A 9,332-nucleotide genomic window follows, 5' to 3' on the forward strand; every position below is an offset into this window, starting at 1 on the left:
CCCAACGATCTAGGCGGGCCTATCAGGCCGTGCCGCGTGCCGTGCTGTGCCACGTGCCGGCCCAAGGGTAGTCGTGTCGTGTCGGGCTAGTACGCAGGCTGAGGCTGGCGGCCTAGGCACGGCCGACTGTGTGTTGCATGCCTGGCACGACACGATTAGCCCATGTCGGGCATGGCCCTTCGCGTGCCGTGCTGCCGGGCCGGCCCGAAAAAAACAGCCCGTTTGGCAAGATATACTCTGGTGTGCGCAGCGACCAGAAGCCAAATCAGCAGCCTCTTTGCAAAGGTACCTCAGATTCTCAAAATTTAAAATTAAATGCAAATGTGACTCCCAACTTTTTAGGTAGGTTTTGAAAAGTGACATGGGTCCAAATCTCGGACCGTTTTCATGAGATTTGGACCATTTTCATTGTTGGATTCCTCGCGTCGAGATCTTTTAAAATAGATTCCATGTTGATAGGTTTTGACAAACTTTTTTTTCACAAAGAAAAGCGGACGAAAAAACCGAACGAAAAGCATATTTTTTTTCTTTAGGAAAGAGGCATGACTGTGCCTCTCGCGAAAGTAAATCTGTGCTTCCATGAGAACTAAATATGTGCCTCTCATAGAATGGAAAGAAAAAAAACAAATATATTTGGTTTTGAGAGAGACTACTATGTCTCTCGCGGAAGCAAATCCATACCTCTCGCGTAATGAAAAAGGAGATATTTTTTCCGGTTTCAAGAGGCATGACTGTGCCTCTCATTGTTTTTTTTATTTCCGAGAGGCACGACTATGCCTCTCGTGATAGCAAATCCGTGTTATTCGCGCAAGAAAAAAAGTGAAATTTCAGAAAATGTTCCAGAAATAATAAGATATTCATAGTTTGAAGAATGCTCACGATTTTGAAGAAACATGTTTGTGTGTTGAAAAAAAATCGTGAACTCAAAAAATGTTCACCGATTCAAAAGATGATTTCAAAAATCTGCATGTTGTTGGACGAAATTGAAATTCAATGAACATTTTTTAATCTAATGAACAAATTTTGAATTTGAGAACATTATTTGAATTCAATGAACAATTTTTTAGTGCAATGAACAAATTTGAATTTTATTTTTTGAATGTGTTGAACATATTATAAAAGTTTCATGAACATTTTTAAAATATGATGACCAAATTTTGATTGAGATAAACAAAAATTGAATGTTTTCCTAAAACCAGAAAGGTGCAAATATGGGTCGGCCCACTTGTTCACACGGGGGAGCATGTGGCGTGTGCGTGTTCCCGCGCGCGTGCGTCCTATGTGCTGAATAGGAGAACCCATCTTTAGCGAGTCGATCTTCCGACTCGCTGAAGGCGCGAGCGAGATGGGCCAGCCCACGTGCGCTGTAGGCCGAAGCCTTTTTTATTTTTTTACTTTTGTTTTTTTACAATTTAAAATATTATATATATATATATATATATATATTGCAAAAAACATTTGAAAATTGTTGATCATGTATTAAAAATGAATTTTCTTTACAATGTATATAAAAAATGCTAATCATGCATTTGCATAAAATGTTGAATAAGTATCTGAAACATGATAATCAAGCATTTGGAAAATGTTATATGTGTTTGGCTCCGGGTACATGGGCAACAGTCGCAAACTCCGGCTCCTGAGGCTCCTCCGCGTCGGCCTCCGCCTCCGCATCAAGTTCGGCGAAAAGCGTGTCGGTCACCGCCCGTTCCTATCGAATGAACTATCGATATGCCTCGACATAGGCCTCATTCTGGATGGACTCTAGTATTGCATGTTGCTGCGCCATCTTTGCTGCTCGGGCGCCTGCAAACTCCGCCATGGCGTCCTCCATGTCGAAGTCCGCGGTCGGCGCCAACTACTCCGCGTTGTCCTCCTCCGGAGACCCCATGTAGTCCTCCGGATCCACCACTTCCATAGGAATCCGCTGATGCCCCTCTTCCTCCTCCTCCATCTCATTCTTCTCCTCCTGCTCCGGCGAGTCCAAAGGCAGGTCGGCTATGATGCGGGCGGCGCGCCTCGGCCGGATCTCCTCCTGAATCTGGAACCGGTGCTCACGTCTTGTTTTGCTGGGCCATGGTGAAGCTATACGGTGAGGGATGAGTGGGGCAGAGAGGGAGAGACATGGATGGGCTCGGGTCGGTGGCGCGGAGAGGGAGCAAGTGAATGTGGCTAGGGCTTGGGGACGCCGCTATGCATGTTGTCTATATTTTTGCTACTCGGAAAAATTAATGAGTTTTCGATTCTTTTGGATCGTGGAGCTGTTACCGACTTTGACGTGGGGTTTACTCCCATGACCTACCCAACTCACACTATATAGACATACTGACATCTACCCTACCGGCTACCACAACATATGGTTTTGCACCGTTACAGAATATTGCGCCGACACGCAATTCTCCTTCATCCCTCTTTCCGGCGTGCACCACGAGAGGGACAAGAGGCCTACAAAACAAACGCACTACCGGGGTGCAACTGCTATATATCATGGGAATTGATCTAATGCAGCCGGATGCACACAGCGACTCATCAGCCTCCTTCCGCGTCTGACGCGTGTCACATGGACCCCCACGCATCCACTCGACCACACCCCAAACCGATCCCCATCCGCTCCTATCTCCCATCTTCATCTCCTATCTCAGTCACCACCACCCGTCGCTCCATCCTCCACGGAAAACACCGCTGCTTCCATGGATCCTTCAAGTTGCCGCAAGCCCCGAGCCAGGGAGAGGCGTCGCCGCCGTGGCCGGTACTACGGCGCCACATGACCCTGCGAGCAGGTCGCCGGTGCTGCGACGACGGGCAAGAGACGTATGCCTGATGTACTACGGCGTAGCCTGCTGCTACGAGCGCGACGACGGCGCGGCTGCTCGGCGATGCTGCGATTGTAGTACGGCTTCTCCGGCGACGTTGCGACGGCGTGTTCTGGCTGTGACGACGCAGCTGCGATGGCGGTGAGCCGGCTGCGGTGAGCGCGGCGACGGCTGCTCGACGATGCTGTGACGGGTCGGTGTCGTGACGCTGCTGCTGCGACGGCGGCGAGTCGGCTGCAGGAGCGCGACGTCGGCCAGCTGCTCGGCAATGCTGCAACGGGTGGTGCGGGTTCATCGGCGATGCTGCAACGGTGGCGCGACTTCTCCGGCAATGCGGCAACGGGTGGCGCGGCTTCTCCGGCAATGCTGCAATGGGTGGCGTGGGTTCATCGGCGATGCTGCGGCGGACCGGCGGTGGCACGGCTTCTTCGGCAATGCTGCGACGGTTGCTGCGAAGCAGTGATGATGCTGCTCCGACGGCCGTGCTGAGAGCCGGTGCTGCGACGGTGCTCCGACGGCGTCACCGCCGTGCTGCGACGGTGCTCCGACGGCGTCACCGCCGTGCTGCGAGCCGCTGCTAGGGAAGAACGGCATCACACTGCATTATGTTGACGAGGAGTGCCTCTTTTCTGCGTTGACTCGTCTAACGGTTGACAATACTTATATTAGAACAAATCGGACGGTGAGCGAGGCGGCTGCTGTTTGCCCCCGCTACATCCGGATGACGCCTAGCTTGCCCCATATATCATTTATACCGAGCACTAGATTGCGCTCGCCTGTAGAACAACCGAGAAGGATCAGGACCGTATGTGCACATACGATGGGGTGGTTTTATTTCCAATTCAGGAAATGGACGGCTCTCTTTCTGACCTCACCCTGTTTTTTCGCTTATGGTTTTATCTTTCCTAGTTTCCGTGAGGTTTTTGTATCTTGTTTCTTCTGGGTTATGTTTTGTATTAAGTTATTTTTTTACTTATTTTTATTATTTCATCATTTTCCTGTGACCCTCTTTTCTTGTGTTTGTTGTTCTTCTCTTCTTTTTCCAATTTATTATATTTTTACTTTTCTTTTGATTATTTATTTATTTTCCTTCTTTCATTTAAAACGAACATTGCACATGACCTTTTAAATTGCACAATGTATGGTTTTTTATATACGGTGACCATTTTTATAACACACAATGAATTGTCTTTGCTATATTTTGATTTTCTTAAATACACGATAACATTTTCAGGTGTGTTTTTGTTAAATGTGCAAAATGATGCCTCACGGGCTGCGCAGTTAGGGCGTCACCGACACGCGTCCCGCCCGCTCCCGCCACGCGTCGCCCGGCATGCAAGCTCACTGCCCTCCGCAATGGCTATAAAAGCCGGCCTCCCCGCCGGTGGACGCCACAATCAGCAAAGCTCGTCGTCCCTCCCACTCAGAGAGCAACTCTCCTCCCTCTTCCCCGCCGACGAGCAATGGCTGAGAGGTACCCCGGCGACTCCGCGGCGGGGAACGGCTTCGGCTGACGCCATCTCCATGAGGACGAGGCACGCCTCCTCTATGAGATCGACTATCCGGCGCCCCGACCATGCGGGCGTCGGGCTCATGGAAGCTCAGCGCCGGCGGCGTCCCGGTACCGCCGGTGCCCGAAGGGGCTGCATGGCGGGCTGAGATCGGCTGCATCCGCTCATCGCTGCCGGAGGAGCAGCGGAACGAGCCAAGGTACGCCGTCGACAGCCACACGTTGTGGACGATGTTATTCGAGCGTCGCCGCGCGGAGCTGATCGCCTCCGCCAACGGCACCATCCCCCGCGGCTGCCTCAACGCCAACGGGCGGCGTGAGTGGTGGGCGTGCCGGGCCGCACCCTCGAGGCCGTCCTCGACCACATCAAGACCGGTAACACGCCGCGCCTCGAGTACCCGCCGCGCCCGTCGTTCTCACGCCGCCATGGCAGCTCCTGGACGCCGTGGCGAATGGAGCCGGGGACGTCCTCCTAGTCAGGCTCCGGATTGGCGGCTCTCGGCCTCGTCAAGCCGGAGCCGGAGGAGGAGACAATGCTACGTCGCCGCACCCGCAGCGGCGCCCTCGTCATCAACGAGGGCGCCCGCCCCTCCCCGCACTCTCTCCGCCTGGTCCGGCCGAAGACTGAGCAGGGGCTGGTCCCTGTGAAGCCGGAGCACGCGGAGATGGCCGCCGCCGACGTGGCCGCCCTCAAGTGGGTGAGGGATGATTACGTCCGTGAGCAGGTGCTCCACCAGCGCCGGGCATACGGGGAGCTCTAGGCCCGGTGCCGGGCCGCGTGCCATGCGCACGGACGCGAGGAGGGCGGCGGCGTCGTCCTCAACAACGACGAAGAGGATGAGGCTGGTCCGTCCAACCCCGCGAGGGTCGGCGACCCTGGCCAAGGTTCCAGTAGGGACGGCGGCGGCTCCGGCGGGGGGCGCGACGACGACGACGACGACGATGACGCACCCGTTTCTACAAGCTCCTCGGCATGTAGAAGGCGGGCGGTGGCCGCGGCGTTTGCATGTTTAGGTGTAGTTTGCATGTTTAGGCGTAGTTTAGGAGTACTTTGCATGTTTGTACAAATTTCTATGAAATATCGTCGAGTTTGTGCCAGGTCGCCGAGTTTGCACAAATTTGCATGAAAATTCGCCGAGCTTGCGCGATTCTGGTAGGCGGCCTGGGGGCGACGACGGGGACCGTAATCGCCTCTAACGCGCCAAGAAACGCCGGTTTACCCGAAGGCGGCTCTTTTTTAGCGTCCTGGGGGGCCGAACGGTTGGAGATGCTCTAAGTTCAGGCATAGTGGTGCGGTCTTAGCAATGTCACTTAGGATAATTGTGGAGTTCGAGGAGAGATAAATAAGAATACCTTGTCTTCGCTAAAAGATGATCTCTTGGTAATAAGATAAGACAATTCTACCTATCGTAAAAGATGGTGTATATGATAAGGCTGTCTTAGATTGTACATGCTCACAGCGAGTATGTTTTGATTGCATGACTCATCTATCTAGATAATGAGGATGCGTCTAGGCAGCAACTGAGTGCTGGGTAAGGATCCATGGCAACCTGCCAGATTTGGAAAGTTCTGGTCCCCCTAGCAAAAAAGGAAACTTCTGGTCCCCCAGTGTATATGCGCGCAATCCCATGCCGTGATGGGAGGACGAGACTGGTGGCCGTCATCTCTCCTCCAACCTGCCCCTCCCTCGCAATCACGTGCTTCCCCTCCTCTCTGCCCATCCTTCTCTCCCAAGGAACCATTCTCTCCACCTGCTCCCCCATATCTCCCCTTCTTCTACCCCAAGGAAACCTCCTGCCTACACATCGCCATGGATCTGAAACACTAGAGCTTCGAAAAAGATCAACTGTTTTCTGTGAATAGAGGTGCGTTTTTTTACCCTTCTCCCTATTCTTTCTTCATGGTGGATCTTCCACAACCTCCACCCCAACCACCTGCCCCTCCCCTCCCCCTACCATATGTCCAAGATGAGTCCTCTCTATGCTCTGTTGTTCTTCTGTAGAGAAGGAGAAAGAGGATAAAAAAGTAAGCAACGGGATCTGTCATGAGTAGGCAAATGTATTGCAAAGCACGAGCAAACAAGTTCAACATGTTTAGGGCAACAAAACTGGTGCACATTGTAGGCAAGAAACACAGAAAGTGCAAAAACCAGATTAGTTTTCTAATTCTTGAAGGCAAAGTAGATGTGGTAGATGTATTTCTTAGGATTTTTTAGCAAGAGTATGCATCAATGGTAGGCAATTGTTGTTTAAAATGTAAGCAACTAGGAAAAAATATTTGGACTAGCGTTTTTGTTTCGAGCAAAAAAAGAACATGGGAAGAGCATGTCAGGTTGGTGTGCAAATGTTGTTAAAAATGCAAGCAACTAGGTTCATGTTCTTACTAGCGTCTTTGTTTCAAGCAATTGTGTGTCATGTGAGTAGGCAACTATTGCCAATAATGCAAGCAAATATAGAAAATGTATCAGTATGAGCAAGTTCAAGACTGTCCAGGCTTGCCACCTGTTGCCACATTACTCATGGCAAGTATGCATGTGCTTAGGCAAAAGTAATGTGCATGGTGAGCAAAGTGTTTGTTGTTTGTGACCTTGTGCTTGTGCTTGTGCTGCCCAACTATGATGGAAAATGCTATGTTCAAAGATTGTGATAACAGTACCTTGAGCTTGTGGTTGGTGCCACCTTCTGCTGCTCCAGCTCACGACCCCTATTAGCCTGCAAGTGTGTGAGAAGTGGAAAAAAACGAGGCGAAAACCATGAGACGGTTGTGCTCATGACATTGAAACACCTGGGGTGAAGAACCCTAATTAAAAAAGCAGAACTAGTCATAATTTGATGAACAAAAACACAAAACAAGTCATTTAGTAGTTATACTACTACAAAATATATCAACACTTTCCAATACATTTGCAAACTAGAGATTCACTGGGATTGTCATCTTATGTTCTTCTGATAATACTCCCACTCAACATTCATCTGCACCTCTTTCCCCCCTGACCCTGATTTCTCCACCTAAAAAAAAAGAAAAAAGGTTATTTGTCATCTCTGATTCTGTTGTATTGATTGGTGCATGCAAAATATGAAATAAGACATTGTGTGTTGATTGATTTTGTTGCCTGAAGTTGATGTATTATTCCTACTTATTTGGTCAGTAGTTGATTCCATCTTCTAACTTATGTGTTTATTATTTGCCAATTATGCAGGAGATGATTGACCTTAACAAATTGCCGGATGACCTTAATTGGGACTTGCCAGCCAATGTTGGAGTGGACAACATTGAGCCTATGTACTGCACACAACCTTCTACGCAAAAGGCACCCCTACTGAACAATATCCATGAGTTCGTGTCTGACTCTCCAAACCCTCCAACCATGCAGAATGTTGCTGACCCTGCCATGCAAGCAATGCACACAGAAGAGCACACACTTGATGACACAGATACTTTGGGTGTAACAGGTGGGACTGCTGGGCATGAGGGTGCAGGGGGAGACGCTGACAACGATGATGAAGTGTGGTCCCAGCCAAAGGAACCTTCATTAGGTACAAGGTTTGACACTTTGCAAGGTGCAAGAGAACACTATAATGCTTATGCTCAGCATGTGGGTTTTCCAATCAAGATGAACACTTCCAGACGGTCTACTATTACTGGCGAAATAGACAAGTACCAGTTTGTTTGCAACAAGTTTCGCAAACCCAAAAATGATGACCACGGTACTGTGACCGCACCTAGCGTTGAAATGCTAGAAGATCCTTCTGAAGGTGGGAATGCTGATGATGGAGAAGACAATGTAATTGTGTTTGCTGATGATGCTGCTGACAAAAAGAAGAAGAGGAAGAAACGGAAAAGAGAAAAGATAATACAGACTGGGTGCAAAGCCAAGATGATAGTAAAATTGATTGATGGACGTTGGGAGGTCACTTATTTTATTGCTGAGCATAACCATCCATTGATTGAGAAACCTTCATTGACTAAATATTTGCGACCGCACCAGGGCATACCCCCAGAAGAGAAGTTGTTCCTAAAAAACCTTCATAATTGCAACTTAACTACAGGTGAGTGGGTGGCAGTAGAAAATAGTTGCTTGGATTCAGTGTTTTACTGCTTTGCATATGGTGGGCGATAACAATACTAGTGCGACAAAAACTAGTTACACAAGTTTTGGATTATTAAGTCAGACTATTGTGTATGGTAGACAAAAATATTGGCTGGTTCTTGATGCTCTGTCTTTTTCAAAATTTCTAGCAAACTGTTGTAAAAAAATGCAAGCAACTAGATTTGGTTGAAAAGTAGATATATTTCTTACTGACGTTTCTGTTTTTCTGTTTTGAGCATGAGTATGGAGCATGAGTAGGCACCTGTTGTCACAAATGCAAGCAACTAAAAAAATTCAGTGTTTTATTGCTTTGCATGTGGTAGGCGACGACAATAATAGTGCGACAAAATACTAGTTACGCAAGTTTCTCATTGTTGAGGCAGACTATTGTGGATGATAGACAACTATTGCCTGGTTCTTGATGCTCTGAGTTTTTTAAGATTTCTAGCAACAGTTGTAAAAAAAACAAGCAACTAGGTGTGGTTGAAAAGTAGATATATTTCTTACTAACGTTTCTTTTTTTCTGTTTTGAGCATCAAGAACTAGCATGAGTAGGCAAAATGTTGGCACATATGCAAACAACCTAGAATTTTTTTGGTGGCAGTTATATATTTCCTACTAGCATAACTGCTTGAATTCAAAAAAGTGTGTGTCAGGGGTGGTAAGCAAAATGTCGTCAAAAAAATGGTTTCTGATTGCCTACATATGCTGTGAGTAGAGACATGCATTTGATTGCGGTTACATATCATGCCATGTTGGCTGTTAATAAAACAAATTGAACTAAAAATGCCTGAAAAAAGACTAGTGGTCTTGTGCCCTAGGGTTTTAATTTGCCTAAAATTTTCCTATTGGGAAGGTTTTAAATCGCCCAATCTTGTTTTTCTTTTTTGAGCAGGCCGAATGATGCACATCATGTCGGATT

Source organism: Triticum dicoccoides, chromosome 5B, assembly GCF_002162155.2.
Source record: "Triticum dicoccoides isolate Atlit2015 ecotype Zavitan chromosome 5B, WEW_v2.0, whole genome shotgun sequence".
Lineage (NCBI taxonomy): Eukaryota > Viridiplantae > Streptophyta > Magnoliopsida > Poales > Poaceae > Triticum > Triticum dicoccoides.